This window comes from Syngnathoides biaculeatus, chromosome 12 (genome assembly GCF_019802595.1).
Source record: "Syngnathoides biaculeatus isolate LvHL_M chromosome 12, ASM1980259v1, whole genome shotgun sequence".
NCBI classification, from domain to species: Eukaryota; Metazoa; Chordata; class Actinopteri; order Syngnathiformes; family Syngnathidae; genus Syngnathoides; species Syngnathoides biaculeatus.
In genome coordinates, this window is record NC_084651.1 from 10608752 (window position 1) to 10629093 (window position 20342).

General features: G+C 44.9%; 1 protein-coding gene across 7 annotated transcripts in view; it reads left to right on the forward strand.

Moving 5' to 3' along the window:
- Positions 1–20342, forward strand: part of zmiz1a (zinc finger, MIZ-type containing 1a) — a 215071-nt gene that overhangs the window by 92977 nt on the left and 101752 nt on the right. For 3 of the 7 annotated variants that reach the window (XM_061836931.1, XM_061836927.1, XM_061836925.1), the window contains one exon: positions 6202–6291. The exons of 2 other annotated variants lie outside the window; for them this stretch is intronic. The gene's annotated coding sequence lies outside the window, so the exon portion shown is untranslated. Of the gene's footprint in view, positions 1–5802; positions 5924–6201; positions 6292–20342 lie in introns of all 7 variants that reach the window. 2 more of the 7 variants (XM_061836926.1, XM_061836928.1) reach the window with 1 other exon arrangement.

The window sequence follows — 20342 nt, forward strand, 5'->3', positions numbered from 1 at the left end:
CGAGCGCTGGCAGGCTCGCGAGGCTGCTCCCAGGAGCCCAGGAAAGCCGGAGACCTCATTTTCTCTCCTTCAAACGATGGCTGATCTGTTTTTTTTTTTTTTTGGTGGGGGGGGGGTCGTGTGTGTGTGTGTGTGTGGGGGGGGGTATTACAAATGACCTGTTTGAATGAAATGCAGTTTCTCACTGATGGCATTTAACTAGAGGAGAGGAAATAACAGATGACAATGATATCAAAGTAAGGGAGCGTGGAGGAGGAGGGACCTGTTTGTTTTTGGTAAACTGCTATTTCTCCACTAATTTCCTCCTGATAAGAATCTTGCAGCTCCCAGTCAAGTCTTTTATCCCAGCAAGATGGAAAAGGCTCCTCCGGCTCGCGTAGCCAATCGATTTCCGACGCCAGCGCGCTTTAAATCACACTCTCTACTTTGTCGAGGTCTTCTATTTGCATAGAGGTAATCAATGACACATATTAACTAGCCACTCTCAGTGTGAGATGGACTTTTGCCTTCTGTCTTTAGCTTTTTGCTGCAGCGTCTGGCTCTTCCACCTAACATCATCGACTGGTGTTGGCTGTGTTGGGGGGCATTGATCCCCACCCCCCTCCTCCTCTCTTGCTCTCTCTCTCTCTCTCTCTCCTACCCTCCATACCTCTGTCTTGCTCTCTCTCTCTTTCTCTGCTTTAACACTTGATGAGTAGTTGTGTTAAGACGCCAAGGGACAGCCGCGCCCGATTTAAGGAGATGAGGTCGGCTTTTATAGGCCTTTCTCCTCTGAGGTGTATACATTATGGGTGTCCGAGTGTGTCTGCACTCTGCACCAGTCGTTTAATATGTGGATTCACACCGGCAAGCTCAAATAGAATGCAGGCTTTAGGGGGCAAGCTCGGACTTGGCTGTTTTCAGTGCCGTATTTCCTCGCAGTGTGGTCCTGTGTGTTTATTTACTCTACATTAACCATCAAGATGTACATTTCTTCAGACGTGTGTTAAGATACAAGCATAATTCCAAAGATCACTGCAATGGTCACTTTTACAGGTGAAAAAATACACTGGCGAGTTTACCAAGAGACCAAGAGTTGACAAAAACCAAACTTTTTTTTTTTTTTTTGCTAAAATTTAAGTTCTTGAATTCAATTCCTGGTGTGGGTTTGTGTGCTCAGTTGTAAAATTAGCTCCATCTACTGGCTATAGCCAAATAATGAGGTGTTCATGGTAGCACCGGGCCCCTCAGTTTGGAAACCATTGCCAGAGAATAACTCTGAAACTTGGATTTAGTAAAAAAAGTGTCAGTTTAATTTAGAAAAAAAAACCCCACACCCTGGTTTCGTCATACGAGTGCTCGGAAAAGGCCGCTCGGAGAGCTACTTCTGTTTGACCCAGATTTGTATCCGGTTTGTCCATATTTTGCCAAAACTGCTCCCTTTCCTCTGATTGGTTACCTCCGTGTAGATTACTCATTTATGAGAGCACACGTTTATGTCGACAGTGCTGTCTCGGGGGCGGCGAGGTCGGCGTCGATCGACGTAGATCAGCCAGAGAAATTTGAATGACCCGATTTCAGGCCTCCTGGCAGAAAAATGTCTGGAACACGGGAAAACACAGATGATTATAAATCATTTTAGACATTTACTGAGGCCTCATAGAGACATCCCAAATGTGAGAAAAAGTTGGTTTGGTAAAATATGCGCAACAAAGGAATTAAAAACATCTCAGTAGCACCCTTCAAAAGATTGTGCCCCAGTAGTTCTGTTTTTGCTAGCAGTGGAATTAAAATTGGTTCAGCTATCTGTTTTAATAATCAGCTGTGAACAATATTTGGAATAAGTTGAAGATGCTCCTAGCGAATAATTGAGGCAAAGCTTCTATTACAAATGAGACCTCCATTTGAGGATTTGTGGTATTTGACTTGGACTGATCCTACACAATTATCAGAATCAGAAGGGCAATCAGTAGTTTTCACTGATACCTCCTGCACTGGACTGACATTAATATGTATGCATTATCCACCGAAAAAGCAAAGAAAATATAAAGGGTTAATTTAAAAAAAAAAAAAAAAAGATTCCCAGATCAGCACTTTTATTTGGAAGCACACTTCAATGTTAAGGTTTCTTCCTTGGCCGGCGTTCCCCAAAGTTTCTCCCAATAACAAACCAAACATCCTTGGTGGTATTTCGCTACAGCTTGTAATTGTTTTGGTTTGGGGCTTTGGGGCAGGAAACTTTGAAAACCACGCTACATTGATTGAGCACAGTGAGCATGTGCCAGAACGTGACAGGCTAACAAACTACAATGGGGCAAAAAGAGGTTCTCTTGTTTTTACCTTTTGGCATATGGCTGCATTCATGGTGTGTGCTGCACCCTTTAAGAAACGCTCAGCAATTTTCCGCTCATTATTAAAGGTGCACGTTGCTTTGCACGGCCGATGTTGACTCTTCGCACTTAACGACGACTTAAGTACTTACAATTTTCCGTGGATGTCTGTGGCGCTGCGTTACATCTAAGGCATTCATTAAATATTGCATTCCCAGATGGCATATTGTCTGTGCAAACCCAATTCCAATGAAGTTGGGACATTTAATCATAAATAAAAACAGAGTACTATGATTTGATAATCATGTTCAACCTATAATTAATTGAATACCGTACAAAGACTAGGTATTTAATGTTCAAACTGATTGTTTGCTTTTACCAAATAATAATTAACTTGGAATTTTATGGCTACAACACATTCCCAAAAAAACTGGGACGGGTGGCAAAACAGACAAAATTGACCAATGCTCATCAAACACCCGTTTGGAACATCCCACAGGTGAACAGGCTAATTAGGAACAGGTGGGTGTCATGATTGGGTATAAAAGGAGATTCCCACAATCACTCAGTCACTTCTTTGTGAACAAGTGGGTTAGAAAATAGTCGAACAGTTCAAGGAGAATGTTCCTCAATATAAAATTGCAAGGAATTTAGAGATTTCATCAGCTACAGTCCATAATATCATCAAAGGGTTCAGAGAAACAAAACCCGACATCATTGGTAAAGGATATCACCACATGCGCTCAGGAACACCTCTGAAAACCAATGTCAGTAAATACAGTTTGGCTCTACATCCGTACGAGCAACTTAAAACTTTACTATGCAAAGCAAAACCCTTTATCGACAACACCCATAAACCATTCGAACTGTTATGGCCCCAAAGTTCAAAAGCCCGCACCTGTGTGTATCGGGGTGTGTTTATGCCAACGGCATGGGTAACTTCTGTGAAGACACCATTATTTCAGGTTTCGAAGAAACATATGCTGCCATCCAAGCAATGTGTTTTTCATGGACGCCCCTGCTTATTTCAGCAAGACTATGCCAGACCACATTCTGCACGTGTTACAACAGCGTGGCTTTGTCGTAAAATAGTGCGGGAACTAGTCTCCCATTGAAGATGTGTGGCCCATTATGAAGCATAAAATACGACAACAGAGACCCGGGACTGTTGAACAGCTGAACATCTATGTCAAAGCTTCAACAATTAGTGACCTCAGTTCCCAAATGTTTATTGGATGTTGTTAAAAGAGAGGGTGATGTAACTCAGTAGTAAGCATGGCCCCTTTCCAGCTTTTTCGATCGTGTTGCAGCCATAAAATTATGTTAATCATTATTTGCGAAAAACCAAATCAATTTGAAGGTTGCAGTGTGTTCAAGTGTAGGTTGAACACAATTTGCAAGTTGTTGTATTCTGTTTTTATTTGTGAAACAAAATGCCTCAACTTAATTGAAATTGTGTTTGTATACTCTTCAGATGGATACCCACCAACCTGGAACCTTTACAGGCTTATAGCACCTTGAACCATATCATCTCGAGTGAATGTAATTAATGCATTCCAGCACGCCGTGTTTGTCCAATTTAACAAGGGGTGGCTATTGTAATCCCTGCTCACGCGCTCACATTTTTAAGAGAGTCCAGCGGTGCACGTTATAGGCGGGTAATATCAGCCTAATAGGCTTATGTGTCGGCCCTGTATGGAACACGGATCCTGTAAATCACATTTGTCTGCAACACCTGCTCGCCTCTCCGTGCACTTGTGCCGTTCCCCTCCTCCATTCTGTCCTCATCTTTTTGGACAGACTCCAAAACCTGGACCTCTTCCCACCCTGGTTTACAGTCTCTATTGTCAATCTCTAAATCCGGCACGAAACTCTTATTTCATACCCTCATCCTGCCGTGAAACCCTAACTTGAAATCTTAACCGTAACTCAAGTTTGAAACCCCTAACCACATTTCAAAATCCATCCATCCATCCATCCATCCATCCATTTTCTTTGTCGGTTATCCTCACGAGGGCCGCGGGGAGTGCTGGAGCCTTTAGAGAATTTAGAGTGTCCAATTGATGTTGCATGTTTTGGGATGTGGAGGGAAACCGGAGTGCCCGGAGGAAACCCACACAGGCACGCGGGGAGAACATGCAAACTCCACACAGGCGGTTCCGAGATTGACCCCGGGACTTAAGAACTGTGAGACCAACTCTTTACCAGCTGCTCCACCGTGCCGTCTGTTTCAAAATCATACTTAAAAAAATCTAATCCTGACTTCACACTCTAATTTGAAACCCTAATCCTATTTTGAAACCCAATTTAAAAACCTACCCCTGACTCTAAATCGCTGGGTTTGATACCCAAACATTGGTTTGAAACCCTAACTTTCAACCATCTCCACACTTTCAAAACTGAAGCATATCAAAAGCCTAGTTTTAAACCCTAATCGTGTCTTATTACCCCATCTTAAAGTCTTACTTTGAAACCTTAACTCTGGATTCAAACCACAATTTGAAACCCTAACCCAGTCCGAAAATCCTATTGGTAAAAACTGAACCAATCTTCACAACCTAATTTGAAACCTAACGACTACTACTTCTTTTCTTTTCGGCTTGTCCCGTCAGGGGTCGCCACAGCGTATCATCTTTTTCCATCTTAGCCTATCTCCTGCATCTTCCTCTGTAACACCAACTGTCCTCATGTCCTTCCTTTTCTTTGGTCTTCCTCTCGATTTTTCACCTGGCAGCTCCATCCTCAGCACCCTTCTACCAAGAAACTCACTCTTCGTCTCTGGACATGTCCAAACCATCGAAGTCTCCAAAACATCCGACTTTGCCTGTCCCTCTAATGAGCTCATTTCTAATCCTATCCAACCTGTTCACTCCAAGCGAGAACCTCAGAATCTTCATTTCTGCCACCTCCAGTTCTGCTTCCTGTTTTTTCTTCAGTGCCACCGTCTCTAATCCGTACATCATGGCCGGCCTCACCACGGTTTTGTAAACTTTGCCCTTCATCCTAGCAGACACTCTTCTGTCACATAGAACACCAGACACCTTTCGCCAGCTGTTCCAACCTGCTTGGACCCGTTTCTTCACTTCCTTACCACACTCACCATTGCTCTGAAACCTAACCCTCTCTTGAAAGCCTACTTAGAAACCCCAACAGTAGCTTGAACCTGAATCAAGTCTAGAAACTCCAAAAAATATATAAAAAAACATAAAAGCCTATCCGTGCCACCAAACCCTGATACAAAACCCCAATCCTCTTTTAAAATGCACCTTCATATGTATTATGTATCAATTTTAATGCGCTCTGTTTTGACGCGAAGTCCCACTAAATCACTCCTTGAGATCAGGCAACAGACTGAAACCGTATCATTGTTCCGAGGTAAAGCAGTAAGAAGGTGATTTGTGGCATATCCGTCCGTGGTGTCCTCTAATTACACGCAGTCACGTTCACCCTTGTGTGGTGATGAAATTAATTTGCATTATGTGTGTTTAAACAGATGCTGTATCAGCCTGTTAAAGGAGCAGCCCAGAGAGTGTCGGCGCTGTATTGAAGCTGAGAATTTGTGTCTAATGGACTTGGGATTAGGTGGACCGAGGCTGCTGATAACCTTTAGGAAGGTCATTGTTCCTCTGTGAAGGGAGAGGGGGGGTTGGGGGGCAACTTCAGTTGTATATACAGTATACATACACAGTACATCCATGTCAATGTGATGGCACTGAGGCAAGGAGTAAATGCGGGGGGGGGGGGGGGGTATATACCCAAATCCCTCACGGCTTCGTGACATATAGATTTTTTCAACGCTGTGATGCTTTTTTTTTTTTTTTTTTTGGTGCCGTCCATTTGTCCTCATGTCTGAAGGGGGCTTTCCATTAAACAACGTTTTCTTCTCCTTCAGATCGGCCACTTGAGGAGGGGTCAGCGAGGGACCACGCGAGGAATACATGAGGGGTCGGGGCAGGGAGGGTGCAGCGGCAGCACCAACAAGGTCAGAGTTCGCGCAAGCTTCTTATACAGGCGGGGATTGTGCACACTCTTTTTCCTCCCTCCCTCTCTCTTGCTCTGTCTTTCGTCTTGGGTCTTTTTTTTTTCTTTCCTTTTTCTTCCCCCCTCAAACTCTCTGAGCAGAGTTGGCACGCAAAGGCAAAAGAGAGGGAGCAATGTGGCTGCTTTTGATTGGACCCTCCTGGGCTGCCAGCCGGGGAGGGACTGAGCAGCTGCTGTTTATGAGGAGCTGTGCAGGATCCTGTTTGGCTCTGGCCAAAAAAAAAAAAAAAAAAAAAAAAGCCAGCCAGTCCCTGCTGTGAAGCCAGTGGCCTGTGTCAGCACAGTGAACACACAAGGAGAAATGCGCCACTAACGTTTATTCCTCGAAAAATGCCACATTTTGTCATTCCTGAGTAGGCGCGTTTAAAAGCGGTTGAACTGGGAAGAGGAACAATTGGTGAAACACTTCATGGGGTAGCCACATCCTTGGATGCTAACTCCATACTAGTGCAGCCATTTGTGATTAAGGGCTATAAATATAACATTGAATTGAAGGGGGTTGGGGGGATAGAGACACAGAGAAAGAGAGAGAATATTAACCTTTACACATCGAGGTAAGGCGTTTGAGAACAGATTCTCATTTTCATAACCAATGTGGCTGCAGAGAGCAGAGGAAAACAAAGCAAAATAAAGGCAGATACATAAACGACTAACTACAATGTGAAGTACCGTAATTTCCAGTCTACAGAGCGCACCTGCTCATAAGCCTCACCCAGTACATTTGGAAAGGAAATACCATTTGGTACATACATACGCCGCAGCTGTGTAAAAGCCGCAAGTACCCACATTGAAGTATGAGATAATTACAAAGAAAGACGGAACACAGAAAGAGTTTTCAAAGTTTGAATACCTTAGTTTAGCTCAACATAGCAACAACACGTTAGCATGAACATACCGGTAAAAAAAAAAAAAACATCTGCGGCAGCTACACACTAGCAACACAGTTGTACAGCACTAACAGGGCCGTTTAAAAAAAAAAAAAAAACATACCTAAATCACTGAGATGTGGCAGTAACACAGCAACAACACGCTAGTGCGACACTAATGCTAGCGCTGGCGTGGCGCAAAATGGGCCGGTTTAAAAAAACATATCGGTAAAAATCACGAGACACTGCAGGAACAGAGCAGCAACACGCTAGCACAGCGCTAACGCTCACTCTTACCTTTCTCCGCTCAAGTCCCCCCTTGCGGCCGTTGGGAAAAATGCACACATTAGCTGCATCACCCCATAAGCCGCAGGGTTGAAAGCATGTGAAAAGGCCGGAAATTACACTACTTCCATATTTATTTACATAATAGGTTACGCATAGCGCATGAAGAATTAAAGGTTCATAAGAGGTGATAACTTTTTAAAAGATGTTAGCGGAATTGCTGCTTGTGAGGATAAGTGGCTCAGAAAATGGATGGATAGATAGGAATAGGATAGGAAATTATAAGATGAATTTTATTATTTGTTGCAGAGTGTACCAGTCCTTCAGGGGATAAAATTGAAAAACTATTGCAACGGCGGGTGCGGGTGGTGGTATGCAAGGTGAGCAGAGGGCAAAGTTAGGGTGGGGCCTTCCAATGAGTGATTCATAGATAAACACGGACCAGGGAATTTTTGGATGGAGGGGACAATGAAGCACTTATCATGAAAAAGGAGAAATAAAAAATAAACTTCTAAATTGTGCCTACATATGTTTTTTTATCACTGTGGAGTGTTTTTGGTCATTGTTTCTTTTCGTGCAAATTGGTAGTTATGTTGGCGGCACGGTGGATCCGCTGGTAAAGCGTTGGCCTCACAGTTCTGAGGACCGGGTTCAATCCCAGCTTGCTCTATGTGGAGTTTGCATGTTCTCCCCATGCCTGTTTGGGTTTTTCTGGGCACTCCGGTTTCCTCCCACATCCTAAAAACATGTGACATGAACTGGACACTCTAAATTGCCCCTAGGTGTGATTGTGATTGCCGCTGTTTGTTTCGATGTGCCCTGCAATTTGACTGGCAACCAGTTCAGGTGTACCCCGCTTCCTGTCCGTTGACAGCTGGGATAGGCTCCAACACTGCCCCCTACCCTCATGAGGATAAGCGGCAAAAAAAGTGGCTTGATGGATGGTGGTTGTGTCGCTTATCTTTTATGACACAGATTGCGCATGCGTTTTACCAAGCGTTTCATGGACTTTTCTGATTTTATGGATTATTTCTGCAGATTTCTGTTACGCAAATTGGTAGTTACTACGAATAGCTGTCAAGGAGCGATTGCTTTGTAGTAAATTGTAGGACTGTGAAGGAATGATCGCAGTAGAGTCATTTTTTGACAGATGGACATTGTGTCCGTGCAAGTACTTGAAGGTGCACTGGACTTCTTTTTTGTGTGTGTGTGTGTGTGGGGGGGGGGTGTTATAGATTATTTGTAGTTACTGCAAGTACAATTTTACTCATGGTCCGGGTTACCCGAGGTCTACAGTCGTTCCATATTGCTTTTGCCTCACCTGCCGTGTAGTTTGCTACTAGGGATTAAGGATGAGGATTGAGGCGCGAGGGGTAGGTGGGATTCAGGCAGCAAATAAGTAAACGAGCCGGTTAATCTTCCTCGGTGTGTGTGTGTGGTGTGTGTGTGTGTGTGTGTGTGTATATGTGTGTGTGTGGTGAGTAGTAGCGCCACACGGGAAACATCTGCCTCACACACACACATTGAGGCACACGGGCGTTCATGCTTTCGCACATCCAGCCAGATGCACACAGTACCTACACACAAGCCCGACTTGCAGGGATCAGCCAAAGCGATTAACACACGGACGTCAGAACATAGAAAGCGATTGGTTTAACTCGCGCGCGCGCGTACACATAATGCGACTCGTAAGCCCGGTGCAATGAAGAGAGGGACTCCGTCAGCCGACAGAACGGAGGTGCTGAATGTGACACGCTCATGAAAGTGCGGGAAGACAATTTTTTTTTTTACTTCTGTCTCTCTCTATTCACTCTCTTTTTATCTCCCCGTCCTCATCACAACGCACCGCACCATCAAAACAAGTGTGCCACTGAAGCTGGATCGGTCCAGACAGCCAGCCCAGGATGAGTAATGTGGAGCACGGCGGGATTAATTTGTTTGGAAAGGGCCTATCATGGCTGCAAACATGTTACAGACTGTTGCCGTTTATACGATACCTCCCTCCCCCCCGTAGCCTTTTTAATGTTAGCGCCCACTGTTGACGCCAGAACACTGTGGCCCTTGTGAAGCCGCCCCGGGAGAGCCGGCGTGTGTCGGTTGAGTCGCGATACAGTAGAATGCGGCGCTTTCCGGAAATCGATTGGCTTGGACCTTTTTACGCGGGCGTCGATTGAACATGTAGGGTTCTCAGGAGGGACTGAGTAGCACCAGAGGCGTTGGAGCGGTCCAATGGGTGACTTTCTGGTGCATTTGTCACTTTTACACAGGTAGGATGATGTCATTGTGACGAATAAGATGCGCTTGAGGCTTTTGGCCTTGAACCTTTCCCCAGTATATAAGAATCGGTAGGTTTCCGATGACGTCACCACAGTCCCAGGAGACCCTTATCCGCCATTTTGTGTGTCTGAAGCAAGGGAAGCGTCTCTGTCAACAAAGTAAGCAAGCCCCTTTCGTCCGATAATATTGGCCGCACATGCGTAGTTTCGAATCTGGGCAAACAAAGAGGTAATATTTTGATATTCCGAAGGTCGTTGTCAACCAGGGAAGTAAACCCAAGCGACTGTCGACAGAAAGACGGAACCCATGGTTGTCGAGGATCAACTGAGCAGGATTTCTTCCTGATCCAACAAAGAGACACTATAAAGTTTCCTCGGATAATTTCGTAACATGTATCGTTTTCAATTAAAATGCTTGAGGCAACAAGGAATGAATAAATTATGTATTCTACGCAAAAGTATGACAGAGAATTATTTAAGAGGAAAAAAAAAAAAATCAACCTACATTTTTGACTGCAGAGGGCGCTAACCAGTAAGAGCTCTCTTCTATAACTGTCTCGCTATCCCGTAATTTTACTGAAGCCTCGATTGCAAAAAGAAGGGCAGCCGCGTGTGGAAACACTTCTCCAAGACCGACCATACAGGTACAATGACCGGAGAGAACGTAGCCATCTTTTTGGGATATGATCCAGGGACGTAGTAGTGGATCAGTAGACCCCTGAGAATGTCTTACTCGAGCCGCCTTGACACACTGATTACCGATCCCCCGTTGCCGTACATCTTGAGCCCACCCACTTACAAAGTCATTGTAGGCTTGTAGAGATTTGTAAGCCTTGAGTTCATCAAGGGTATATGCGGACACAGAATTCACGAGATAATTAACGATATCGGATATGTAACATCAGGGTAGCCTTCCACATCGTCACTCCAGTCGCTTGCTTGAAATTTATATGGATCTTTACCCCCGATGTCCTTCAATTTCTCCAAGTATCTGGCTCTGCTTAAAGTGCCACTGTCATGAAATGCATGATTTTTAGTATATTAATGAAGAAACTGCAGCTGACATGGACCAATGCGTTTTTTTTTCACCACAAAACATGATTTTGACATATACGGCTTTTTGTAACTCCCGCCATGAAAATCCTCTCGAGGGATTTGTTTTCAACAAGAAGCAGGAAGTGATGTACATGGCAGGACTGGCCTCAAGTGGACTCGTTTGTTTCTATTAGTTTTGCCTGCGGGAAGGGAGCTCGTTTTTCCTTCGCGTTAGCCAAAATGCCGGCTCGTTGCATTGCTGGACATTGCTTGAACACTCGGGAGGATGGATTTACCCTTCATAAGTTTGCAAGAGACCCGGTTCGTAATGAAAAATGGATTGCACGGTTACGAAGGACCACAGCTCCGTGGGTTCCAAATGACAGGTAGGTGTGTATTCAGCGTCTATAAAAAATAATAGGTTGCTAAATGTGTCGATGTGCACATCGGAAGGCTACCATGCACCAGCCGCTGAAGGACGGCCTCCGCAGGCCTTGTGGATCGCTACCAAGCCCTAGCTGACCGCGGCCTTGTTGAGAAGGCTGAGCCTACCGCCGTGCGGAAGTGGGCGTTTATCACCACCGCGTTGAGGTGGATAGGGCGGGAAGGTGGTTTGGCTGTTATCGAAATGTCATCTAAATATGGCTCGAAACAATAGTGTAATATTGCCCCGGTCGGTAACTTCACTCGGTTGTGTGATGTTTTCTTCGAAAAGAGCTTCAGTGTCTGAAGGGGCGTGTCCTACAGTAGTGGCCACAGCGTGTTTTTAATGGCGAATGTCCGGGGTGACGTCACGGACAGTAAATGCAGCCAATATGGCGACCACTGGGATGTGGAATGAGACTTCCGCAACTTTGCGCATGGATGACGCGCTCTCCGCTCACATTTATTTTTCCGTATAGATATTGAAGTGGATAATCTTGTTTGTATTTTTCATTTCAATATCTATTTTAGAATGTTTATAGGGATGACACTAGACCTTTAAAGCATCAAACGTGTTTTTCTCCACTACGTTTGCATTCGCTTTAAACGACGTCATAACGCTTACACCAAACGGAAAAAATTAACGATAGAAAAAAATTTCACACTTCACCATTCACCTACGTTCTCTGAACTCTAAGACACACAAGGCATGATGGGTAATCGGAAACCTATCTGTTGAGTGCCTTTACTTCGGTCCAGGGCTGTAAATTTGGAGCCAGATGGTAGCTAGCACCTGGTTGTCGCATCCATTTGCTAGCAGGGCGTGGTTTCATGCATTTAGTTGAGGCTCTTTTTAATGTAATACATAATAATTTTTTTTTAACCACTAAGTTTGACTGGGTTGTTAGCAACTCTCCTTTCTATGTTAAATTCAAGACATATTTATGTTTACTTTACAGCTACTGTAGTGAAATATTAATGTGTCTTTCAGGGGATAGCTAGTGTATATAAGGCTGTAGTTTCATCATTTTACGCGTCTTGGGCTTTTCCAGTATTATCTTTGTTTATCGTGGAAGAAAAGGATATCAAAGGCTTTTGAGAGTCGGCGCATCCTGCATGCTCTTGCATCAGTTTCTCCTTCTTTTCTCTCCTGCTTTCTTTTTCCCCAGGTACGCGAATCGTTGTCCACACATCGCCATCAATGATAGAATTAGGCGGAATTCAAGGAAATCAGCCTCGGGGCTCTCCGGCTAAGATGACTTGGATACTAGGAGGAGTATTTTTATCCCCGCTGTGATAGTTATTGTGGTTATCGTCGTCTCGCAGAGCGTTTCTCACAAACACGAGCTGGCCGCCGCACAGAGGTAGAAAATGGTGCGAGTGGGAGGATGAGAGAGAACATTGTATTCTCTCCTCTAGCTTAAGAGACAGACAGAGTGGAGCAGGTTGTGTGAGGATATTTGCCGTGGAGAACAATGTCTCGCTCTTGCCTCGGGGACACCTTTTACCCCTGCTCATGCTGCACGAGAGTTGGAACATTCCTTGCCGTCGCAAGGTATTTTCAGTGGGCGCTCGCACCTTTTTCTTGTGGCTTTGTCCCAACACTTGCACTCAGTACACTTTCGGATGCCCATGTAATTTATTTTACGATGAGGTCCCCGCACAAGTAATGTAATATTAGGATGGATTGAAATTAATTAAGAAATTTGGGGCTGCACACACTACTTTGTTTCACTGAACTCCCCTGCGGGTGAGCGTCCATGAAAATGAAAGTAATTCAACCCTTTCAGCATTTTGTACACTATACTGTGTGTATGTGGCACATGGACACATCACCAAGTACCGTAATTTCCGGCCTATAAGCCATGACTTTTTTTCCACACGCTTTCAACCCTGAGGCTTATTCGGTGATTCACCTAATTTGTGCATTTTTTTTTTCTAACGGCCGCAAGGGGGCACTCGCGCGGAAAAGGTAAGAGTTAGACCGCTGGAATGTATGTGCCGAGGAAGTGACTTTTACCGGTCCAGCCCAGGTAGCGCTGCGCTAGCGTGTTACTGCTGTGTCTCAGTGATTTTTACCAGTATGTTTTTGTTTTATGGGCCTGTTAGCGCGGCGGCGCTTAGAATTAAACTTGTACTGTCTTTCTTTGTAAATATCTCGTATTTCAATGTCAGTTTCAATGTAGGCACTTGCGGCTTTTACACAGCTGCGGCCTATGTATGTACCAAATGGTATTTCCTTTGGAAATGTACTGGGTGAGGCTTGTAACCAGGTGCGCTCTGTAAACCGGGAAATACAGTAGTTCACCGCTTATCAGAAGCTCATGCTAATGCCAAAAACTCAGTGTGTGGTCATAGTTGGAGAAAGTCTTTGCAGGGGTTGTTATGCGAATTAGACCCACTGTGACGTAACAATCGGGTGGATGTTCAGAGCATTTTGCTACTAAAGATTAACTTTGATTTATTTCACTCTAGATGAGTTGAGTGTCAAGAGTATTCAAAGTATCACTATTTTTATACGCGCCATAAAAACCTAAATTTTCCATACAGACCCCTTTCAGGGAGAAATGAGAGGAAAAAATGAGATTCATGTTATGCTTTGGACTCTTAAAGCGGTAAACATTGCCAGTACAGTTAATCCAAATATTATGATGGTGACAGTTTGACCCTTGAGCAGATTATTTCCATTTCTGTTATTTCCAGTGGGAAAAATCACTCGCGAATGTGAAGAAATTTCCAGTCGACAGATTTGCGTTCACCCCAAAGGCTTCCGCTGCAATCAGAATCTCGCATCGGCGTCGTTGTGCTGCGGCAGCTCTGTGATGTCATCCATCACCGGCACTCTGTCTGGCGTCATCAATTACTCGTAGGAAAACAACATTAGAAGCCTGAATGGGGCGCAGAGTGGCGGCAGGCCTGACATGGCTGTGTTATACGATTACACAACCTGTTGGCCGTCCGCCTGTCAAGTGTCTGGCGGCTCTGATGAATGGCTGTAATACGCAGCCGTGCATCACAACACGCCACGCCACACACTCATTAATGGCTTCTCATAATGCCCGGGATGTTCCTCCGATGCCGCGGCTGGGGATTCACAGAGCGGTAGTGAGAGAGTCGTGGTGGTGGTGGCGGCGGGGTGGTTGTAGTTGTCGCAATCAGGCGAGAAACGACGTTCATGAATGCTCAGTTTCCGATGCGCCATTCAAGGCCATAAACAAAAGAAACGTGACGCTTTCGTGTGAATAATTCCACGAGTATATGCGGGGAGACGCCGGAATTATTGTTTCTAAAAGCGCAGCCCGTATGTTGTTCTATTAGATGCCTCCTTGTCCATCTGTGGCCTATTTGCATAGATTAACAAGCACGTGCGCAGCCAGCGCCGTCGTCACAATGGCCTGACGGAAGCCGAGCTTGATTGCTCTTTCACGTGGTGAATTAGGAGCGCTCGCTATTCAGGACCCTCCGCGCTCCTCCACAAACAGATGTGATCCTCGCCGAGACGCCACTTGCGAGAGCCGCAAATTGTTTTCGATGAGCTTATTTTCTGACAAGTGCGTGGCGAGTGATGCTTGTGTCGTCTGAGTGGAGGCATAAGCGAAGGCATTTTCACAGCACGCTCTACTCGCTGTTTTAGCCCGCTGTCATGCTCTCCAAAGTAAATCTTGAAATTACGCCGGTACCCCGACTTACAAATTGAATTGGTTCCGTGACCGAGCCGATGACGTCATTTAATTGTATGCTAAATCAATTTGCACCATTAAAATGAACTTTTATATCAGTAATCTGTTCCAGCCCCCCCCCCCCCCCAAAAAAAAAAAAAAAAGTGAGACTAATATGTATTTCTCCGTCTGGTTATGCTTAATTGCCTGAACCTAAATGCTTTTGTTTTCTCCAATATTCCTGCAACAAGCTCAAATTAGAAAAGAAGTCACTGCATCGTCTGAATGCTTGGTACAGTTTTTAGTACAGTGTTACCCCGTTATTTGCAAGGGTTTCATTCCTTACACCCCTGTGAATAACGAAAAGCCGCGAATAATGGACGTAGAATCAATATACACTACTTTCACTGTCAGCAGATGTTTTAGCGTGTATATAAACTACCACATGACGGCGCTCACGAGGAATTAAGGAACATAATATGGTAGCTTACAAACATGCTAAAACCTTGCTGGCATACATGCTAATAGTGTAACCACCGTGTTTTAGTGTACTTTGTTGGACAAGTCACACAACAACATTTGCAAAATATTGGAACTCGGTGTGCGCATAAGGTGCACCACATTGTAAGGCACTGTGTCTAATGTGGCGCCTCGTCTATTTAAAAAAAAAAAAAAATTTTAAGACCTTTACAATTGTGAAAATATGGTAAATTAAAAAAAAAAAAAACAACAACTTGGAGCTCAAAATCCACAAATATGCAGGGCCAGACTGACTTGCAGGGGTGTCGAACTAATTTTTGTCATGGGGCACATTGTAGTTATGGTTTCCCTCAGAGGGCCGTGGTGGGGCTGCAATACCTGAACGTTATCATTGATGATATGAAAATTTTAAATTCTGGTACAGATTTGAACAAGAACAATGGAAGTTAACGCGCATGATTTGCCTGCGCGGGCCACATAAAATCAGGTGGATCTGGCCCCCGGGCCTTGAGTTTGACACCTATGCTGTATTGTATTTCCAAAGGATGATGGGTATAGTGTCCTTAATGACATGACGCGTCATGGTACATGGCGCTGCATGTTGACATCATTATCGGCCTGCATTTTATCATCATCATCATCCGTCCATCCATCCATCCATCCATTTTCCTCATCTCTTATCCTCACAATGGTCGCAAGGAGTGCTGGAGCCTATCCCAGCTGTCAACGGGCAGGAGGCGGGGTACACCCTGATCTGGTCGCCAGCCAATCGCAGGGCACATAGAAACAAACAGGCCGGCCCGGCATTGAATCTGTGGCCTCAGAAGAGTGAGGCCAATGCTTTTCCAGCTGAACCACCGTGCCACTTTTGTCATCCAGTTTTGCTTATTTCTCATTACCGTTTTAGTACAATTCCAGAAGCAAAACATACCATACTAATGTGATTGCTAAACTTTTAACACTCGTAACTCAAATTTTTTGCTTGTAACTCAAGACAAAAAATTGGGGGAGTGATGGTTCATATCTCAAAAAAAAACAAAACTATATGTATAGTCACTTGTAACTTAAGGCAACACTTTACTTTGCCCCTCTGGTGCAGTTAAATAAGGCAACTCAAGTCTTAATCTAATTCTGTTGTCCGTCATTCTCCAGGTGTAGCTAAAGAAGTGTCTGCTGAACATATTTTTTTCACGTTATTAGAAAGATATGATGTAAAATGATTTATTCCCCGTCACCCACAGTTGTGGTAGATCATTGAGAAGTAAATAGCGTGTGTCTAAACCCGATGTGTATGTGCACCCATGCGCGTGTTTAAGTTTTCACACAGCTCCGGTTTCTCATTCTGAAAGGTGACACCTGCAAAATGCGTCTCGTAAAGTGCTGCCTGCTGTTCCTCTCCCCAAATCGGAGGGGACTGTTGAATCAAAGCAGTTGAACCAACTCGCGCCGTGTAGGAGTGTGCGTGAATCATATCTCTTGAATTTATATATATTTCAGATCTTTATTTATTTTTTTCAAGATAGCCCTTTTTTACGTCAAGATGTAATGAGATCTTGCATCGAGTTAGCGGTTTTGCCATGTTCAAGTCTCTTTAAATATAGAGGTCAGAGTTCACTGACAACCTGTTGACGCAGAGCAGATTTATGCGGTGCACACACACGCACACACACGGTACTCTGCAGCAGTTTCCTTCCCGCCGCTGATCTTCGGAGCTTCAGATACCGGAGCCCCAGTTATTCTCCCTGACCCTCCTAATTGAGAACGGCTGCGGCTGCCTAGACCGAGAGAGCGCTAAAGCAGACGGAGCCCGGGAAAGAGAGAGTGAGCGAGAGAGCAGATTCTCGCGTGAGAAGAAAGAAAGTGGCAACAAAAGAGCGGCCAAATGAAAGCAGCAAGGAGCTAAGCCTGCGTAAGGCCAGCGCTGGTCAAGTGGGGGGGGGCATGCTCAACAGTTGGCCTCCATCCCAATTTGTCGTGATTCATACTTCGACATACACACTACTCACTGGCCAGCAGCCAAACACGATAACTTGAATGTAGATTTGGCTCCGCTGTATGTAACCCGCGGCACGGTACCTTCCGCGCTTGACTCAGATCTACTCGCTAATATTTTGCGCTTTCAAAAGGTACCATTTCTCGTACTTGGCCAGGCGTGGTTCCAAGTGATGTTGATGTGCCTTGACTGCAGGATTATACTTTGCTGCAGTTTTTCATCACATTGCTACCCTCAGTGTCCTATTGAATGAAGTTTTTCCTCCTGAACACGTGGAATATGGCACATAAAGTTTGAAAAGACAAATCCAAACACACATAGCTAACCCACTAGCTAACCTTAGTTCTGGATGTTCAAGTGTCATGAAATGGATCATCTTTAGTATGTTATTAATGAAAAAACGACAGCCGGTATGGACCCATCTGTTTTTTCATCACAAAACATAATTTTGACGCTTTTTGTAACTCCCGCCATGAAAATCGTCTCGAGGGATTTGTTTTCAACAAGAAGCAGTAAGTGACGTTGGAGGCAGGACCGCCCTCAAGGGGTCTTGTCTGTTTCTACTAGTTTTACCTGCTGGAAGGTAGCTGTTGTTCCTTCGTGTTAGCCAAAATGCCGGCTCGTTGCATTGCTGGATATTGCTCGAACAGTCGGGAGGATGGATTCGCTCCTTGTACTTTTCCAAAATATCTGGTTTGTCATGAAAAATGGATTGCACGGGTGCCAAGGACGAGAGCTTCATTAGATCCAAATGACAGGTAGGTGTGTATACAGCTACTAAAAAAAAAAAAAAAATGATAGTTGGGGTGGGGGCGTAATCCATAAATCAGGGGTGCTAAATGTGTTGACGTGCGCATCGGAAGGCTTCCGTGCAGAGCTGCTGAAGGACGGCCTCCCCAGGCCTTGTGAATCGCTACCCGCCTTGTCGACGAGGCCGAACCGGGGTGGCTCGTTGCGGCACCGGGCCACGGTGGCTCATTCCCGCCGTGGAAGTGAATCAGACAGGGAGCTGGTTTGGCTGTGATCCGCATATCATCTAAATATGGCTCAAAACAATAGGGTAATATTGCCCCGGTAACTTCACTCGGTTGTGAAAAGAGCTTCCGTGTCAGAAGGGGCGTGTTCGACTCCTGTAGAAGGGGCCACAGCAAGTTTTCACTGGAGAATGTCCGGGGTGACGTCACGGACAGTAAATGCAGCCAATATGGCGACCACTTGAATGTTGAATGACACTTCCGCAACTTTGCGCATGGATGACGCGCTCTCCGCTCATATTTATTTTTTTGTATAGACTTTGAAGTGAATGATGTTATGTATTTTTCATTTCAATATCTATTGTAGAATGTTTATAGGGATGACACTTGACCTTTAAATCAAAATACTTCACAGTCTCTACTTTGCTTTGGTCCATTTTCTTGGTGCCCCCAGTCTCCTTTCGCATAAAGGTTTTTTTTCCTGGAAACATGGCAGATGCAGACAGAAATGAAAACACCCAAGGTCTACGCTAACGTTAGTTGGGCCCGATGCTGTGAATGCTACAGTGTTCCATTCTGCAGTGCCGCAGTTTGCTTTCTTCGTATCGTCGCTCTAATAATCCATATCGATCTTTGAATAAAAAGTATTTGTATAGTGCGGGAAGTGAAATTTGAACAAGAATGTGTAGTATTGTATTTATAGTTTTTTTGTGGCTCTTGGCAATATTTTGGTTTTGGTAGTTTCTTCCCCAGTCAACTCACGCAGGCACGCCTCTACTGAAGAAAAATGGGCCTTTCCCCCAATGTTGTCTCGAAATTATACAGACACGATGAAGAAGTTTTACTCGGCGGCGAAAGCTGCAGGCCCGAAACCACCTTCCTCCATAGTGCGTAGCGCATAAAAGGGAAGGTTGGGAAGAGGAGTGGCGAGTTCAGTGACAGCTGCATGCACGTGGTGGATGTGGACGACCGACTGTCAGAGCAGATATTTCTGTTTAGTGCCGCCTGCCAGAGACACTCCTCATGTCATCGCTGGGTGCCTGCTGTCACTGGCGAAAACCAAGCGTGTGCGTTTGCGTATGAGCGCGTGAGTGACGGTGACAGTGACGGAGAGAAACTCAAGCAGCTGTCTTGAACGCAGCTCTGCACTGTTGGTTTCATCATCCCAATCCACTGTAGTCGTTTGCTCGCCTTTGCAACGGTGAAAGATCTTATTTGATATCAAACATGATCTCAACTTCAATTCCATCTTTGTCAAACTCTTACTGTTGTCATATTTGTTTAGTGTCCACTGCACGGAATGACTCCCACTAAATTAAATGTTTTTTTGTTTTTTTTTCCATTTTCCATCCTTCCTCAGATCGTGGCCGCCCCGCTCTAGTTATTGGCCAGGGCGTCATCCACTTAAGACAAATAACTGCCTCCCTCAATTATCCCACGAGGGAAGAAAAACAAAACAGTGGTAGCTGTCTTGGTTCACAGAAGCTATTGTTTACTCACAGACAATAAATACTCGAGTTCTGAGCCAGTTTGCGCTTCATCCGCAACAAAATCAGCAGCACCAAAACGGGTGAAAAGTAGTGGAGACTTACTGAGTGTTGTTAAATGAACTCTGTTTGTAGTTTAATTTATTATTATCCATCCATCCATCCATCCATCCATCCATTTTCTTAGCTGCTTATCCTCACAAAGGAGTGCTGGAGCCTATCCCAACTGTCAATGGGCAGGAGGCAGGGTACACCCTGAACTGGTTGCCAGCCAATCGCAGGGCACATAGAGACAAACAGCCGCACTCACAATCACACCTAGGGGCAATTTAGAGTGTCCAATTAATGTTGCATGTTTTTGGGATGTGGGAGTCAACCCGGAGTGCCCGGAGGAACTCCACACAGGCACGGGGAAAACATGCAAACTCAACACAGGCGGGTCTGGGATCAAACCTGGGACCTCAGAACTGCGAGGCCAAAGCTTTCCAGCTGCTCCACCGTGCCGCCGTAATTT